An 18717-nucleotide genomic window follows, 5' to 3' on the forward strand; every position below is an offset into this window, starting at 1 on the left:
TCAGTAATATCTACCATGGGTGGGCACCTGGGTGGCTCAGTGGGTTAAAGCTTCTGCCTTCGGCTCAGGTCATGGTCCCAGGGTCCTGGGATTGAGCCCCGCATCAGGCTCTCTGCTTCGACAGGGAGCCTGATTCCCCCTCTCTCCCTCTGCCTGCCTCTCTGCCTACTTGTGGTCTGTCTGTCAACTAACTAAATAAAATCTTTAAAAAATAATAATATCTACCATGTAGCTTGAATTATGCTTAGGACTATGCATTAGTTCATATCATCCTTAAAACCACCACATGAGATTGTTTACAGAAGAGCCAAACAAGGCTCAGAGAGGTGAGGGGAGTTGCCCAAAACCACAATGGCAACAAGAGGCAGAGAGGGAGAGAGAGCGAGCACAGGCAGACAGAATGGCAGGCAGAGGCAGAGGGAGAAGCAGGCTCCCTGCCAAGCAAGGAGCCCGATGTGGGACTCGATCCCAGGACGCTGGGATCATGACCTGAGCCGAAGGCAGCTGCCCAACCAACTGAGCCACCCAGGCGTCCCAAGCATGCCCATTTTTATGAAATGGAACCAAGAAACCAAACTCTACAACTCTATTATCCCCTTTTCCTGAAAAGACTGTAAAATGGAAAAGCACTTGACTCACAGAACATAACGACCCTCCCTTAATTCCCCTCCATGTCCTGATGAGCTTTGGGCAATAACACAACAAGACAACAAATGCAGGCCCTGTGAACCACAAGGAAAGTGGGACAGCAATAATCAAAATCAGTTGAGACATTCGGTGTTTGACTTTGGTTACTGTCCCTCCTTTTCTTCACTTGCCTTTTTCTTCTTCATCTTTCTCATTCAGAACAAATCAAATCATTTGCTTGGTAACAGGCATTCCTCCAATGCACTGCTCACCCCTTTTCAAAACCATCTGAAACTCTAGAAACCTTTTGTTACCCTCAGAGCACACGAACCTTGACAACTTTCCTCTGCTATTGAACATTTCGGTAGCCAGCAATTAACAAAGCAGCCTGTAGAATGTATGTGTCATAAATGAAAGCAGCTTTAAAGTTAGCAGGAGTTGACTTTAACCGGTGACACAGGCAAGTGCTCATGGGATGGGATAAAGCTGTGACCCCATCAATTGTGCTCCACAAGTTCATGGTCATTGTGTTCTAACGGCCTGTCTTCTGAAGACCAGGCCCTTGGCAGGCCCTTCACTATCAATCTTAGCTATTTCCCACCAATATTAGAAACTCTGTTAGGACTCAACACATTTCAAGATTTAGATCATTATCAAACAACCAGAGTGTTCTCTTGAACTAAAAGAAATTGGGCAACATGGTGGAAAAATTTAATAATGTCTATTACGGCTCCTGAAGGTCACCATGAAAATGTAAGGCTATGAAAATGCCCTGGCATTTGACTAAAGGAACAGACTTGGCATATTGTGGCCTCGGTGCTTTTCAAAGGGTCACCCCAGGGTTACCACAGCTGACCTTGCACAAGCAGAGACTTTATTTGAAGTACTGGGTTTTACGGCAAATTTTCACATGAGTATTGCACTCTAAAGCACAATGCATATGAATCTGTTTAAATATTATTAAGTAGCTTTCATTAGCTACCAGTGAATGTTCTTCAAGAATACACAAGCTGGGGGTACCTGCGTGGCTCAGTGGGTTAAAGCCTCTGCCTTCCGCTCAGGTCATGATCTCAGGGTCCTGGGATGGAGCCCAGCATGGGGCTCTCTGCTCAGCAGGGAGCCTGCTTCCCCTTCTCTCTCTGCCTGCCTCTCTGCCTACTTGTGATCTCTGTCTGCCAAATAAATAAAATCTTAAAAAAAAAAAAAGAATACACGAGCTGTTTACTTTGTTGCTCCTGGGGCACACTAGCATACTGCTCACCCAGTATGCCCAGTATACTCCAGTTTGAGGGAAAGAGTACCGAGCAGAGATTCCATTGGCTTAAACTAGTTCAATGCCTGGAATATAATAGGTACTTAACATATCTGTTGAATGAACTGGCAGAATGATTTCAAGAACTAGTCTTCCATGGCAAGAGAACATTCCCAAAAAATCTTTTGGGACATACAATTACTCTCAAACCCACAAAGGCAAAAGGACAAAGAAAATGTATCAATTATGATTTACAGATATTGATAAGGGAGAACAATAAAAATAATATTGTAGGGCGCCTGGGTAGCTCAGTTGGTTAAGTGACTGTCTTCGGCTCAGGTCATGATCCTGGAGTCCGGGGATGGAGCCCCGCATCAGGCTCCCTGCTCAGCATGGAGTCGAGTCAGTTTCTCCCTCTGACCCTCCCACTTCTCACGCTCTCTCTCTTTCTCTCTCATTCTCTCTCTCTCTCAAATAAATAAAATCTTTAAAAAATCATATTGTACTTGATTTAGTGAGAAAGTAAAGGTTGCCAGGATGTCATATAGGGATAATATTTCAGGAGGTGGGGCATAGTTAAGGTATTAAAAACCAATTCCATGGGGTACCTGGGTGGCTCAGTCGGTTGAGCGTCTGCCTTCGGCTCAGGTCACAATCCCAGGGTCCTGGGATCAAGCCCCACAACGGGCTCCCTGCTCTCTGGGAACCTGCTTCTCCCTCTGCCTCTGCCTGCCGCTCCCTCAGCTTGTGCATGCTCTCTCTCTCTGTCAGGCAAATAGATAAAATCTAAAGAAAAAACCAATTGCATATACTGGAACCAAGAGGAGTTCTCAATTGCCTATTGTGTTTTCCTTTGCACATTTTTAATATTAATGATCTCAAACTTATGAAGTAAAAGAAAGAACTGCAATGGACAACCAGTGCCCGTGTAACCGTGCATGGTACTAGAACCACTAAAAGCAGGAACTATGCCTCATTTGTTTTGTACCTTTCTCCTGCTTTTAAATACTGATTTCCATATACATGAGGAGTTCAATAAATATTTAGCAACTGCAAAGTAGAAGTGTCTCATCATATTAAATAAATTCTTCTTAATTTGATCCTCCCCTCTACCCCCAACTAAAAGACTCACCCTAAAGAAGCGTGCTCTGGTTTAAATAACAAAAGCAAAACCAAAAATAAATATTCTTAATGGCACTAGATGAGAGAGTACTGAGAGATCGAGTTCTTGGCTCATTTCAATCACGTGACCCATATCTGTTTTCCTATGATAAAATGATGCTCACACAGCCAGCCCTCTATTCAGAGTTGTTGCATGAATAAATCAGCATTTATTTACATGGTAACCAGTATGAGAAAGGTACTGGGGAGGCGACAGTTGTATATTTACCTCTCTAATCTCCACCACCAAGAGCAACAACTTCTTATGTGCACGGCGCTAATTTAAGCACTTTACCATGAGGTATACAATCCCTTATCTGAAAGCCTTGGTGCCAGATGTGTTTCCAAATCCAGAAATGTCCAGGCTTTTGGAGAGGCAATAACCTGTGTATACTAGGTATTACATAATACCCCAGGAGGGTCTGAGGCACTGCCCCATAAACATACTACTAATTCTATAGCAAAACCAAATAAAGATAAACACTAAGGAAAATAAAAACTTTAAATAACCTCTTCTCAGTTCAAGTTAGATTTTGCCACCACCTGCATAGGGCGCTTACCAAACAAAATTTTTACCAGTTGTCAGAGTTTCTGAATTTTAATAATTGCAAACAACAACTTGGAGACTTAGGTAACTCATTTGATCCTTACAAGTACCCTAAGAGGGAAGTTCGATTATCCCTTACCTCACTGGTGAGAAACAGGAGGTACAGAGAGGTTAACCAACTGGCCCGGTGTCACACAGCTAGAGGTCTCCTAGCCAACAACAGAACACAAAGAGCCTAAGCCCAGAGCTTGTGCCCATAACAACTGGACTCCTGGTCCTCTCAGAAACCACTTGAGAACACTTGACAGATATGTGAAAAGTGAAACAGCATGAAATGATTTAAATACCCAAAACAATAACAGGAGAAACATCACAAGGCAGCGTCTATTCATTATCCGACAACTATTAATAGAGGGCATACCAAAAGCCAGGTGCTCAGGATACAATGATGAGAGAACCAGACAAATCCAGGCTGCCTTCACGAAGTCAGAGGCCTGTGGGTAGACAGCCAGGCATCACATCAACATCATTAATGCGCCACATGGCAAGTGTGTGATTACCGTTCACCTCCAGAGGAGGAGCCTGGGTCAGGGGTGTTGGTGTAAAATAGGGCAAGGGATCTGAACTGTCCCATGACTGGTGTTGGGATTTGCAATGACAGAAAAGAAAGGAGATGGCTTTTCAAAGAGGTGATGGCCTGGCATCCATTCAGCAAGCAGTTGTGAACCTGCTCTAGGCCAAGAATGAAGCTAAGCAGAGAAGTTCCAACTGGAGAAAATCAGTTCAAACCAACATGGGGTTTGTGTTAGAGAAGGATAAAGACATGGCGGACAGTCAGCTTGGCTCAAACTGTGAAGAATCCTTGAGTGCCAAGTTAAGGGGTAGGAAGTAGACTCTGCAGGAGTTGCTGAAGATTATTTCGCAGGTTACTGCCCCATAATATTCAGATTTACCCCCTGCGGAATGTCCACGACCGACTGAATTCCTATTTGGGGCCAACCAGACCTCCAAGCTGGATTGCTTTTGAGCAAGAGCTCAGGGCACAAAATAAATACCAAATCGAAATTCATGTAAGCCTCATGGAAGAAGAACCCTAATCTCTCAAAGAATGGCAATTGGAAAACTCTGGAGAGGGGTGCCTGACTGGCTCAGTCACAAGAGCATGCAACTCTTGATCTTGGGGTCATGAGTTCGAGCCCCACTTTGGGTGTAAGGATGACTTAAATATATACAAACTTTCAAAAAATCATCACACATGCCAAAAAAAAAAAAAAAAAACCCAAAACCAAAACAAAACAAAACCTCCAGAGAAGGCAACAAGTAAAGGAAAATGGGAAACTCCCCTGAAAAATCTCACAGCCATTACTAAAACTTAAGTAATCTTTCATACTCAAATGAAACTTCGAATCTTCCAAAGGAAACATATTTCCTTTTTTTTTTTAAAGATTTTATTCATTTATTTGACAGAGAGAGCACAAGCAGGGGGAGCTGAAGGCAGAGGGAGAGAGAGAAGCAGGCTCTGCACTAAGCAGGGAGCCCGATGTGGGGTCCCAGGACCTAGAGATCATGACCAGAACCGAAAGCAGACACTTAACCAAATGAGCTACCCAGGCGCCCCAGGAAACATATTTGTACGAGAAAATAAAACATCATTCTTTGAAAAACAAATTCTTAGGCTGAACAATGGTCTGATTTTTAATGAGGCTGCTGACAACTTAACTCAGGGCACAGGTGACAATATAACTCTGGAAAGTAAACTGCTTTTCAAGCATTCACCTCAGAGTTCCCAGTCCCCTATCTCCTTATCTACAAAGAGTTGTAGAGACCAAATTACTTACTTATTTAGCATACATATCAAACATAGCTTTTCATCCTCAGGTCTTAATGTAAAACTGAGTAGCTAGACAACCTCTGCAAAACACATTTTTATTTATTTCCACTGAGCAATATTTTTTTTTTCCAGCCAGTGATCTTCCACAGAGAAGTAGTTCATAAAGACTCTTCCCTGGCTTCCTCTTGTTCTGAGAATCAAACCCAAATTCTTTCTCAGAATTTCCAGGCCCTATATTTATTATCTGACTCCCTTTAGGCTCTGGAACACCTTTAACGATTCCCCCCACCCAAGTCAGATTCCCCCCACCCATGTCGCTGGGGCTGGCCATCCTGGCTTGCTTTCTGTTCCTCAAACACCCTACTGTCTGTTTATCTGCCTCAAGGCCTTGGCTCTTCCTCATCTCTCTGCTCTTCACAAGGTAGGTTTATTCTCTCTTCTCTTTCAGGTCTCTCCGTTCAAAGGTCACCTTCGCTGCTGAGAGGCCTTTCCTGACCACCCTTGCCAAATAAGCCCTTCCCAGGTCTCCATATCACATTTCGTTACTTATTTCCTTCATTGTTCTTCCTACTATAATCTGTGAGGATCTTCTTCATTTGTTTGCTGGTTTGTTTTCTCTATCCTTTGGTGGACTATAGCCTCTGGGAGACTCCACAAGGCCAAGATCATGCCTTGTAATAATACAGGGCCTCATGCCTAATAGAGGGCTTTGGCAAATGGAATGCGCTCAACAGATTTTGTCAAAGACATTACTAAATGAATGAAAAATATATTTAAAAGCTGATTGATATGAATGTTAGTAACTTGAAAAAAGCCCTTTTCTCCCCCTTGAATTTTGAGATGCTTTCTCTAGGGCTGTTCTTTTTTTCCATAATCTGTCTACATTTTCTGAAATCTGATGATGCCTGGCAAATTGTTGAGTTATTTCACAGCAGTAAAAATAGATCCTTTTCAAGCACTGGATTTAAGAAAAAATACTTTGAGGAGGTTGTAGTAGTTTATTAAACATCAAAATCAATTTGCAAACTGCTTGGTCTCCTTTCACTACTGCAAGTCAAATTACATGAAGAAAAGTAACGTCAAATGTAAAGAAAATGAAAAAGATGATTCATTAGCAAAGTGCAGTTATGTGTAGTGACATCAGAAACACTGGTTCTGATAACCTCTGCATCTACCAAGTAGGTTTATTAAATACATATAGAGACATGTCGAAAAGATTCAGAGAAAAATGCTCGGGATGAACTCATAACCAACTTTATTTGTTTTCTGGCAAACAGAAATAGTTCATATTGGTGGCAATCTTAAACTTAGTATCAATAATAATCACAAAAGGAAAAAAAAATAACAGAATGATACAAACTGTTTCCCTTGAAACAGTTTGCAAGTTAGTATGTCTTTCCAAAATAGGTTGCCAAGAAAATTACAGATTTAGGTTGGCCCTATTTACTGTATAAATCCTCTTTACCTACTCTATTCCATTTTTTTTTAAATAAAACTAAAGTGAAGTCAGGAATTTACCAAATAAATGAGGAAAACTACAAACCATCTGTAATCCATCTAACTAAACTGATAATCAATGGCCTTTACTGTTCTCCTAAAAACTGCTTTCCTCCGAAGCTCAACTTCAAACTCTATAGAGTCATACCACGTTTTTCAAAGTGTGCTTAATGAAAGTGCAGATTTTAAAACCAGGGAAAATTGAGACTCTTATTCATGTATTTTCTAAATACATCATTGGATGCTGCAGCAGAAACTTACATTCCTTGCCTCACTGCCAAAACAAGTGCTACCAGGACAGTGAAATTTAGCCCTTACCTTCCTTCATTCTCAACTCCGTTTCTTCTGAGATTACTGCCCGTTAATGCACATTATGCCAATGGCAACACCTGATCACATATCCAGCAGACAATGCAATCATTCTAAGTATAAGGATAGTGATAAAAACTTGCAATTCAAGGAGCTACTATTTTTAAGGTAAAATGATGTCATAACTGCTTGGTTGATCATTTCACTTTTCCCAGTTTTCAAAGCTGAGCACTAGATACATCCTATTTCCAAAAAAAAAAAAAAAAAAAACACAGCCACAAACATCAGCATGTGCTAATTCACTGCATTCTGCCTCCACTTTCAGCCTCTCCATTCAATTTTCTTCACACACTAATTTCAGCATGGAAGTAAGGGAGCCTCAATATGGGAGCGACTGGACATCACTGAGAACGTGGTACTGTGTGAAACTGACTTAAGCAAACTAATCTCCAGTCCATAGCAAAGTGATCTCTTTTCTAACTATGTGCTTTGTAAATGCTGCTTCTTGAGCGTTTATGCAAATAGGAGATGTACACTAGGAAACTCCAGCTTCTTAAAAAAAATATTAAGGCAGGTGCCCTCCCAACAAATGCAGCCTGAAACCCCGGATTTTCTCAGTTCCCATGCAGTGTGCTTAGTAAACAGTCTATACTAACTTGAGGGACTATCCTAAATGTCTAGAATTCTCTCTGAGTATCCCAAACCCCTAGAATTCTATCTGATCACAATAAAAGATGAACATCCCAGTTTGCAGATGGAGAAATGGAAGCAGACATCAAAAGTCTCTCTCTGTCTCTCTCTCTCTCACTCAGGCCTGCTCAGCAGTGGAGGAAGAATCAGATTTAGGGCCATGTGCTAGGATTGCATACAAACAGACACACAAACATACATTTCAAGCGGCTGTGGTATCTTGGACTAAGTTACTGAAACCTAGAAAGAAACTTTAGAGTTCCTTAGCTAATATATACTAGAAGATCATTCCCATCAATTTCAGTAAGCTGTAGGCTAGACAGTAAGCTTTCAAGAAAATCATTAGTCAACTGTGATTAAACCAAAGAAGCCAAGACATTCAGAGATAAAGACATCCAGAGAGGAGTTAAAAGCTTCGAGGAAGAGGAGTGTGCTCCAGATTCGGGAGCCAGCAGTGAAGCCTCCCAAGTTCAAAGATTCTGAGGGAGGGATGGGTTGAGAGGCACAAAGCCGAAACTGTTAGCAAGAGACAGCGGGGCTGAGGCGAGCAGAGGGACCCCAGACCATCAGGGCAGCGACAGCGAAGCCCGGAGAAGAAGATTTTGGAGGGATAACAAAGAAGCAAAGGAAAACTGGGGTCCGGGGTGCTGAAAGAATCCAGGCGTCTGGCGGAGCCTCCGAGTCCGGGAGGTAGGGATGAGAAGGTGCAGGGATGAGCGCGCACCCGCACGCGAGAGAAAAAGAGGGTGGGGGGGGGGCTTGCGAAGAGTCCAGCTGGTTCCCTTTCCCTCTGCCCCCGGTGCAGATCGCAACTCCTCACTGCGCACCGCCTCGCCGCACCGGGTCCCGGAGGCGAGGAGGTGGCTGATGATGGAGCCCCTGCGACTTCAGGACCCCGCCTCACCTTGTTTGCCGCGTCCCCGCGTCCCGCCGTCCGTCAGCCCGCTGCCGCACTCCGAGGGCCAAAGAGCGAGTCGCACCGCGCAGCCGGGGCTCCCTCCCGCTTGCGAGACACCGGCCCCCCACCTCCGCAGCCTCTGGCTCGTCCTGGTCACTTCGCCCTCGCGCAGGCGGAGAGCAGGGACCCTAACCCGGACGCCGCTCCACTTATTTTCCAAAGTCCCCGTTCCCGGCTTCCCTGGAATGGGAGATTGAGCTGCTGCGGCCGCAGCGGCAGAGCCTCCGCCTGACCTCACGGGTGGGGGGGGTGCGGGGGGAGAGGGAGGGGGCGGGAGTCCAGTTAAGGAGGGGAGGGGGGCGGGGGGAGCGAGCTCGCGGGCGGGGGCAACATGGCGGCGGGGGTGGCCCCGGCGGCGCCTGCGCGGGAGGCGGAGTGGGGGGGAGCTGGGGCTAGGACCGAGTGTAGGGTCCGAGCAGAACTCCACCCCCACAGCCGGTGCGCGGCGCCGGTGGGCCCGGCCCGGCGGGGCAGGGGCGGGAGTAGTGGAGGAGGCGGAGGGGGGGGACTTCCAAGTAGCCCTCACGCCTCCGAAACCGGGACGGTCGCGTTGGAGCCCACATGGCCTCTAGTGCCCAGGAGGCAGGAGAGGTGAAAACTGTCAAATATCCAGGGCCGGCTGCGCGCTCGCCCCCGGGCTGGCAGCTCCGGGAAGCCCGCGGTTGTCTCGCCCGCTCGGATTCACCGAGGGCCCGGGCACCGGGGCGTGCCCTGGAAGCCGTGCCGCTTCACCTCCGTGGGGCGCGCCCCTCAAAACCAGCCTGCCCGTGCGCTGAGCGCCTTGTGGCTCCCCCCTCCCTACGGGAGTACAGAGTGTTAAGAAAGAGGAAGAATAACAACGGATCCAGCAGTTTAACAGTTTACTAAGCGTTTACTAGAAGCCACGCGCTGAACTGTTAATTCCCGTCACTCTCCCAGCTCCTCCACGAGGTCCACGTTATTCTCATCTCCGTTTTGCAAGTGAGAAAACTGAGGCGTACAGGTCCAGCAAGTTGCGAAGGTGACAGAATTAGGTAAGGGACAGAGCAGGATCCGGGATCCCAAGCGGTGTTGATGCCAGCCAGCGCCCAGGCTCTTAAACCGTCGGGCTCTATTGCTTGCAAACTGGTAGGACAGCTGCTACTCTAAGTCTGAATCTTGACTCTCCTCCCAGTTCGGTCAGCCTTGCCCCCAACAAAAACCCCAGCCAAGCCTGTTTTTTCCCCTTGCAGGTCTTCTGTTCATTCCTTGCCTTCCTACACCTCTCCGTTTGCCTCGTCTCCCTGTGATTCCAGACTCCTCCTAGGAAAAATAATGGGCGCTTGCCGTAAACAGGCAGTTTATTCCCGTTTTGTTTTTGGTTTTCCTTAAGGAAGTGACTGGGTGAGTATGGGGACTGTAGTTCGTTCTATTTCCTAGTATTTCTCCTTTTGCCTACCAGTAAATGGAGCAGGGATCTGAGGTATCAGCATTGCTGACCTGGTATTTCAAATCCCATACGCTGAAATTCTAGCAGCGGGTTTTAGGTAACTTTGAAAATAATCAACTACTCAAAAGACTTTCTAGAACTAAAGATATGACCACATGGCTAGGCTTTATCAAACCGGTGAAGAGAAGAAACTGCAAATGCACATGGAATTTGCATTATTATCTTTTACCAGTCAGTATTTTCAACACAATTCATCTATTTTAACCGGAATGCATTCGTTAGATTCTCCACATGCTTGTTCATTAATTACTGTATGCCTCCGTTACACACAAAATGCCCATTATACCAATAGCACCTGTTACAGAAGTTTACAGTCTCCTTGAGGTGATATGTTTAGAGCAATCAATTTCAGCATATGTTAAAACCTGGCACGCAGGTTAAAAATAAGTAAAAACTGAGCTGATACACATCTAAGTCATTGTATCACTCCTGCCATAAAAAGGTTCAAGTGGGGTTGTTTTACAATAAATTCTCCAACAACAACAAAAAACAAAACAAAACAAAACAAAAAACCAGGAAAATGGGATAATCAGGTGTGGCCCAGGCGTCCTTATGCACAGAAAGAGAAAACCGTTCATGGTGCATAGCAAGGAGAGGGTTAATTACAGAATCTGAATTTGAACAACCGGATGGGAATAAGACATTACAAATACACTTATTCTGTAGGAATTAGTTGCTGTTTGGGTTAGGATGTTTTGAATATTTAATCTAGTGGACAGAACACTCCAACTTAGAGTTAGAAGACACTTAGGCCCTATGTGACATTCTTAGACCCATCAGCTCTCTGAGTGTGTTTTCCTGAATTTACAGCAGGGATCATAATGATATTGGCCGGACCTGCTCACTGTGTTATTCTGGATTTCAAATCAAATAAGGCATATGAAAGCACCTCGTAAACACGTGAATATATGCAAATGTAAAGTGATGTTTTTATTTATCTCAAACTGGCCACTTTAAGCTAGAGATGTAATTATGAAGGATTTACATGCTAACCTGTACCCAAAAATGTCAAGAACTAAAAAAAGCATTTGAAATACAATTGTACGGCAAAAACCTAAAGAATGGGGAGATACAACGGAGATTCAAGAAATGAGAAAACAAGTTAAAAGAAAATATTGGTACAAAGAATACAGAAAAGGATAATGGCTCTTATGGGCTGAATTGTGTGCCCCTTCCCAGAATTCACACATTTGATCCTAACCCCCCATACATCAAAATGCAATCTTATTTGGCAGTGAATTCTTTAAAACTGGAATTCGAATGAAATGAGGTCTTTAGGGTGGGTCTCAATCCACCATGACGGTTGTCTCCTAAGAAGGGGAGATCAGGACACATACCTGCGTGTAACACAGAGAAAACACCACATGAGGATTCAGGGAGGAGTTGGCAAGCCAAGGAAAGAGGCCTCCAGAGAAACCAAGCTTGCTGACTGACTCTTGGATCTCTGACACGTAGCCTCTACGAGAACTGTAAGAAAATGCGTTTCTCTCGTTTGTTTTGTTGATGCCATCCAGTGTAATGAACTAATATAATGGCAAACATTTAAAATTCCAGCTAGAGGATCCTCTATAGTCCTTATTGTTAATTGCTGCATAATGGCCCACCACAGACCTGGAGGCCAGCCTAAAACCACACAGATTTCTGTTTGCATGGGTCCAAGTCCAGGCATGGCTGAGCTGGGTGCATGGGTTAGGGTCTTACAAGGCTGGAAGCAAGATGTCAGCTGGGCTGCATTCACACACGGAGCTCAGAGTCCTCTTCCAAGCTCATTCACATCGTTGTCTGAAATCAATGCCTCATACTTGTCGGACTGAGACTCCCAGCATCCACAGGCTCTAGAGACTGCCCCTCTCCGTAGGCAGTTGATAACATGGCTGGTGGCTTTGTCTGGTCAGCAGGTGAACTCGCAACTCCAGAAGCGACTTGAATTATACCTTCAAACTCTCTTCTCCTTTGTCATATAATGTAGCCTAACCATCAGAGTGACCTCAGCATATGCACAGGTCTCAACTACACTTAAGGGAAGGGGATTTATGGGGCATGTGTTCCAGAGGACAAGAATCTTGGAGGTCATCTTAGAATTCTGCCTACCACACTCTCCAGAGTTTTGATGGCACCAGTTTAATTACAGATTTATAAAAACTCACCAAGACAGAGATGACAGGGGCGCCTGGGTGGCTCAGTCAGTTAAGTGCCTGTCTTCGACTCAAGTCATGATCTTGGAGTCCTGGGATGGAGTCCCGCAAGGGGGAGTGGGGGGAGTCCCTGCTCAGCGGGGAGTCTGCTCCTCCCTCTGACCCTCCCCTTCTCGTGTTCTCTTTTTCTCTCTCTGTCAAATAAACAAATAAAATCTCTAAAAAAAAAATCCCCCCCCCAAAAAATAAAAAGAGAACATGGAGGCAGGTAGGAACACACACGCACACACACACCGTGCAACAAAGAGCACAAAATCATGGCAGCAGAGGCCTAGTGCCTCAAGAAACATTTGTAAACCTGCTGTGTGCCTAAGAGCTGTGAAGCCAAATGATTACGATGATGTTCACTCTGATTAAAGAACAAACACAAAGTATGAGGACACCTTTTTCATCTCTCTGCTCAATTTGTATTTCTTTGAAACACTCATCTGATCCATTACTGAATGGAACCAGTATTCTGAGAGCCCGCAGGCTGTCTGCTTAGCTCTTCACTCCAAAGAGGGGAATAAGGAACAGAACCAGGAGAAAGCTTTCTATTCTTGTGTGGCCCAGAAACTAGTCCAGATTAAAAAAAAAAAAATAGCCAAATACACACACACGTGCACACACACACACTGTACAGTGCAGTGGAGGCAAGGTTGTGTCTTTAAACACAGAAATAATTTACACACTTGCTACGTGAAGAGAAACCAACATGCTCCCACCTCCTTAGGCAGATAATGACCTCTAGAATAAATGAGCCCTTAACTGGGCTTCAAGGAAAGGTCAAACTCAAGCTGGAAGAGTCAGAGGGAGGAAAAGAACTAAAGGATCTGTACAGGTTTTCCAACATCAAGAACAACCCTAGCCATAAACTATACTAACTCTGCATGGGGATCTCTGAGAAGATTCTAACCCTGCCCGCTTCTGTCAAAACTTTTCAGAGCTGACTTCTCAGCCCAGCTTTTGTGCGTTTAATACTACAGGAGCTTGAATTTGGAGGGTAAGGAATCAAAACTTTCCCAGGGACTCTGTAAGCATAAGGTTCTAAAAATAAACCTATAGGAGGAGGAGCTCCTCTCTCTGCCTCAATGTGCCAGCCTATGTCCCAACTGTACAGAGAACTGCACTCACAGAAACCCCCACTGCCCAAAGGGTCCTCAAATTCTATGTCTCAACTGATTTCTTACTCAGTGTTTTCAAACAACACGCAAGTTTCCCTCTTAACTTGCCCATTCATAGCCCTCTGGCTGCAGTCCTCTCTCCTTCATCCTTTCATTGATACCAAAAGCTCATCATGGGTAAAGGCCCCGACGTGGGAACAAGCTTGGTACCTTTGCAGAATGAAAGGAGGCCACTGACGGGGCACCTGGGTAGAATATTGTCAGAGTTGAGCAAGTCCTGTGTGGCTACTTAAGGGAGTAGTTCCTGACTGTACAGATTTTGTTCTGTAAGGAAATAGTTAGTAAACTATTGTATTTTTTCCCAGGGCGCCTAATGGCTCAGTCAGTTAGGCATCTGCCTTCAGCTCAGGTCATGATCTCGGGGTCCTGGGATCCAGTCCAGAATCAGTCTCCCTGCTCAGCAAGGCGTCTGCTTCTCCTTCTGCTTCCCCCCACGCCCGCTCATGCTCATGTTCATGCTCTGTCTCTCTCTCAAATAAATAAAATCATTAAAAAATAAAAAAGAAAGAAAAGAAAGAAAGCGAGGCCACTGAGTATCAAGGGAGAAAAAGAGAACACGAGGAAGTCGGAGACACTGGCAAAGGTTAGATCCTGTAGGGCCTTGCAGGCCACGGTGAAGTGTTTGGAGTTGACTTCAAGTGCAAGTGACACCACCGATGAGCTTTTTAAGCATGAGAGTGAGAAGAGACAATGTATGTTTTAGAATCACCATGGCTTCTCTGAGTTGGCAGTGGGCAAAAGCCAAGCCAAGAGAGACTGGGAAGAAGCCTGCAGTAAGCAGACCAGGGGCCATGCAGCTTCGAATAGGGTGGTGGCAGTAGAGACAGAAAAAGACAGAGGGATTAGAGATCTATTGAGGGGGATGACCCAGCAACTCGGAAGACCCATTGAACTAGAGGAAAGATGATGTCATTTCATAAGATGGGAAAGATTGGAGCAATCGATTTCGGAGGAGGTTTTTTTTTTGGGGGGGTGGGGAGTGGGGGTTGTTGTCTATAAAGTTCCTTTTGTCTGTGATATTCAAGGGGAGAACGCCAGCAGGCAGGGATGTATGCCTCAAAGGCTCAGAATATTCTCTGTGACAGACAGTCCTCATTGGCAGGCTTCTACAAGAAATAGTGTATAATGTTGTCTGTCTCCCCACCAACATGCTACAACATGATATACATCACAACCTGGATAAAACTCAGAATGATTACTCCAAGTGAAAAATGCCACACACACACACACAAAAAGGTACATGATTCCTTTTATAGAAAATTCTAGAAAATCCAAATGAATCTTTAGGGACAGAAAGCAGATCGGTGATTGCCTGGCAATAAGAACAGGGAGTGAGGGGAACTAAGAATGACAAAGAGGTACAAGGAAATTTTTCTTTAAAAGGTTTTATTTATTTATTTGAGAGAGAGAGCACATGCGCAAAATTTTGAGGGTCAGAGGGGAAGCAGACTCGGCGCTAAGCAGGGAGCCCGATGTGGGACTTGATCCTGGGACTTGATCCCAGGACTCCAGGATCATGATCTGAGCCCAAAGCAGACACTTAACAACTGAGCCACCCAGCTACCCTACAAGGAAACTTTTAATGGTTAATGAAATGGTATGTTCATTATCACTGCCACAGTAATGGTTTCACCTGTATATACAAATGTCAATATTTATCAAATTGTATACGTTAAATACATGCAGTTCATTGTATGTCCCTTCTCTGTTAACAAATCAGTCATATGCCTTGCCCAATTGCATTGTCTCTATTTTATTCTCTTTTGTGAATAAGAATACCAAAAAAAGGGGGGGGGGATACAAGTCAAGGCTCAGGAACGGATTCAAATCAGAGACCAGAAAGCTGGCAGTACTACCTTCATCTTTGTCTCTGTACATTATCAAGGAATCCACTTCCTTACTCTCTCTTAGTACAGACTGGCATTTTACACTTTCCCAGCTGCATGCTGGGACATGATTGGGCACAAATCCTAAGGTTATATCTCCTCTATTCAAGAGACCAACCAGAGATCCAGAGTTCTAGGATCTCTAAAACTCAATTCCATAGTCCACCGGAGTGTCTCTGATTGGCCCTTTTTGTATTGATATGGACTTCTGGATCAATGAACTAATCTCTGGCCTGCATGCACAGAATCTAAACAAGATGAGAAAAATCTTAGTCTAACCATTAAGAATTTGGAGAAATAGGGGCACCTGGCTAACTCAGTCAGAGGAGCATGTGACTCTTGATCTCGGGGGTCATGAGTTCAAGCCCCATGTTGGGCATAGAGATTACTTAAAATAAATAAGAAAAGAATTTGAGAAAAGAATCATCATGACTTTAGTCATTATTGGAGCTTCACCTAGTTCCAAGAAGTTTTTGTTATTGGCAGCCAAGAGTCCTAACTAAATGGTCTGGCATTTCTAATGGGGGCTACAAGGGGAAAGCCAGACATATTAGGTAAGGAACTTCAATTTCTAAGGTCTCACCAACGAATTTCCCAATGCCTTCTCCTGCTACACAAATGTGTTTGTGGTTTTCATTGTAAAGCCGGTAACACTGTGATTGGTGGACTATATAATAGAGGCAACCAGAAATTAGAGAAGGGAAGCCCCCATTCTTTACCTTCACCTTATCGCAGAGTTTTCCAGCACGTTCTCAAGTTAAGACCATTAGATAGAGAACAATGGGAACAAATAGAGCCCCAAATGTCAGCTTTTAATCAAAGTAAGCAAAGACAGGGTTCCTGGGTGTCTCAGTTGGTTAAGCATCTGCCTTAGGCTGGGGTCATGATCCTGGAGTCCTGGGATAGAGTCCTGCATTGGGCTCCCTGCTTAGCAGGGAGTCTGCTTCTCCCTCAGACTCTCCCCTCTCTCATGCTCTCTCTCTCTCTCAAATAAATAAATAAAATCTTTTAAACAATTAAAGCAAATAGCGTATCATTCTCACCATAAGTAACCAAGCTGTTTTAGTAAGGAATCCGGGATGCCATGTACCACAAAAGGGCTCTGGAATTGTCCTGTAGTCTCCTGAAATGAAATGAACAGGTAACACATTAAGCTATTCAAGGTGTTGTTAAAAATATGTATTTTTTAAGATTTTTAAAAATTTATTTGACAGAGAAAGATCACAAGTAAGCAGAGCAGCAGGTGTGTGGGGGGGAGCAGGCTCCCTGCTGAGCAGAGAGCCCAATGTGGGGCTTGATCCCAGGATCTAGGATCATGACCTGAGCCAAAAGCAGAGGATTAACCCGCTGAGACACTCATGTGCCCCAACAAAAAATATTTTTTAAAAAACTAAGAACACCATCACCTCAAACTAAACATGTTAAAAGTCAAATTCACCTTCTTCTCTTTTCCCTCAACCAATGCCCCTCTTTCTGTCAATGAATGTATCATCCTTCCTGTCACCCAAGCTTGGAAGCTCATCTCCCCATTCACTCAATGAGTATTTACAGAATGTCTCCCTTATGCAAGGCCAATGCTAAACTCTATGAGAGACACAAAGAAAGATAAGATCTCGTCTCAAAAAGTATAAAATCATTTTGGGGAGATACATCAAAGCTCAGGTAACCTGTACAGCAGCTGTGTGTGATAAGTGCCTGCAAGCAATGGGAATTCATATAAACACTGTTTGTTGTATCTGTTGATATGGATGTTGGAAATAAGTTCCCAGCATCAGGAATTAGGTTAAATACATTACATGAGTATATAATTGAAAAATCCAGTCTTTCAAAATGATATATGATTTTAGGTATTGAAATGGAAAGGTGTTCACAATAGGTTACAAAACAGTATGTATGCTATCATGATATACACACACATAAATATAAACTATATACTATACTCTTTTGTTTGTACGTTTTGTTTTGTACTTTCCGACTTGTCCATACTGAGCATGGAAGAAGAAAATAAGGTGATTTTTTTTTCTAATAAAGAGAAAAGGAGGGACGCCTGGGTGGCTCAGTGGGTTAAAGCCTCTGCCTTCGGCTCGGGTCATGATCTCGGGGTTCTGGGATCGAGTCCCGCATCGGGCTCTCTGCTCAGCGGGGAGCCTGCTTCTTCCTCTCTCTCTCTGTCTGTCTCTCTGCCTACTTATGATCTCTCTCTCTGTCAAATAAATAAATAAATAAATAAAAATCTTTTTTTTTTTAAATTTTTTTATTTTTTATAAACATATATTTTTATCCCCAGGGGTACAGGTCTGTGAATCACCAGGTTTACACACTTCACAGCACTCACCAAATCACATGCCCTCCCCAATGTCCATAATCCCAACCCCTTCTCCCAAACCCCCTCCCCCCGGCAACCCTCAGTTTGTTTTGTGAGATTAAGAGTCACTTATGGTTTGTCTCCCTCCCAATCCCATCTTGTTTCATTTATTCTTCTTCTACCCACTTAAGCCTCCATGTTGCATCACCACTTCCTCATATCAGGGAGATCATATGATAGTTCTCTTTCTCTGCTTGACTTATTTCGCTAAGCATGATACGCTCTAGTTCCATCCATGTTGTTGCAAATGGCAAGATTTCATTTCTTTTGATGGCTGCATAGTATTCCATTGTGTATATATACCACATCTTCTTGATCCATTCATCTGTTGATGGACATCTAGGTTCTTTCCATAGTTTGGCTATTGTGGACATTGCTGCTATAAACATTCGGGTGCATGTGCCCCTTTGGATCACTACATTTGTATCTTTAGGGTAAATACCCAATAGTGCAATTGCTGGGTCATAGGGCAGTTCTATTTTCAACATTTTGAGGAACCTCCATGCCGTTTTCCAGAGTGGCTGCACCAGCTTGCATTCCCACCAACAGTGTAGGAGGGTTCCCCTTTCTCCGCATCCTCGCCAGCATCTGTCATTTCCTGACTTGTTGATTTTAGCCATTCTGACTGGTGTGAGGTGATATCTCATTGTGGTTTTGATTTGTATTTCCCTGATGCCGAGTGATATGGAGCACTTTTTCATGTGTCTGTTCGCCATCTGGATGTCTTCTTTGCAGAAATGTCTGTTCATGTCCTCTGCCCATTTCTTG

General features: G+C 44.2%; 1 protein-coding gene across 3 annotated transcripts in view; it reads right to left on the minus strand.

Moving 5' to 3' along the window:
- KLHL13 (kelch like family member 13) overlaps nucleotides 1–9136 on the minus strand; it is a 202966-nt gene extending 193830 nt beyond the window's left edge. For all 3 annotated transcript variants that reach the window (XM_059157702.1, XM_059157701.1, XM_059157695.1), the window contains exon 1: nucleotides 8819–9136. The gene's annotated coding sequence lies outside the window, so the exon portion shown is untranslated. The remainder of the gene's footprint in view (nucleotides 1–8818) is intronic.
- Between the last annotated feature and the right edge of the window lie 9581 nt (nucleotides 9137–18717).

The sequence above is a fragment of the Mustela lutreola genome, chromosome X (assembly GCF_030435805.1).
Source record: "Mustela lutreola isolate mMusLut2 chromosome X, mMusLut2.pri, whole genome shotgun sequence".
NCBI lineage: Eukaryota > Metazoa > Chordata > Mammalia > Carnivora > Mustelidae > Mustela > Mustela lutreola.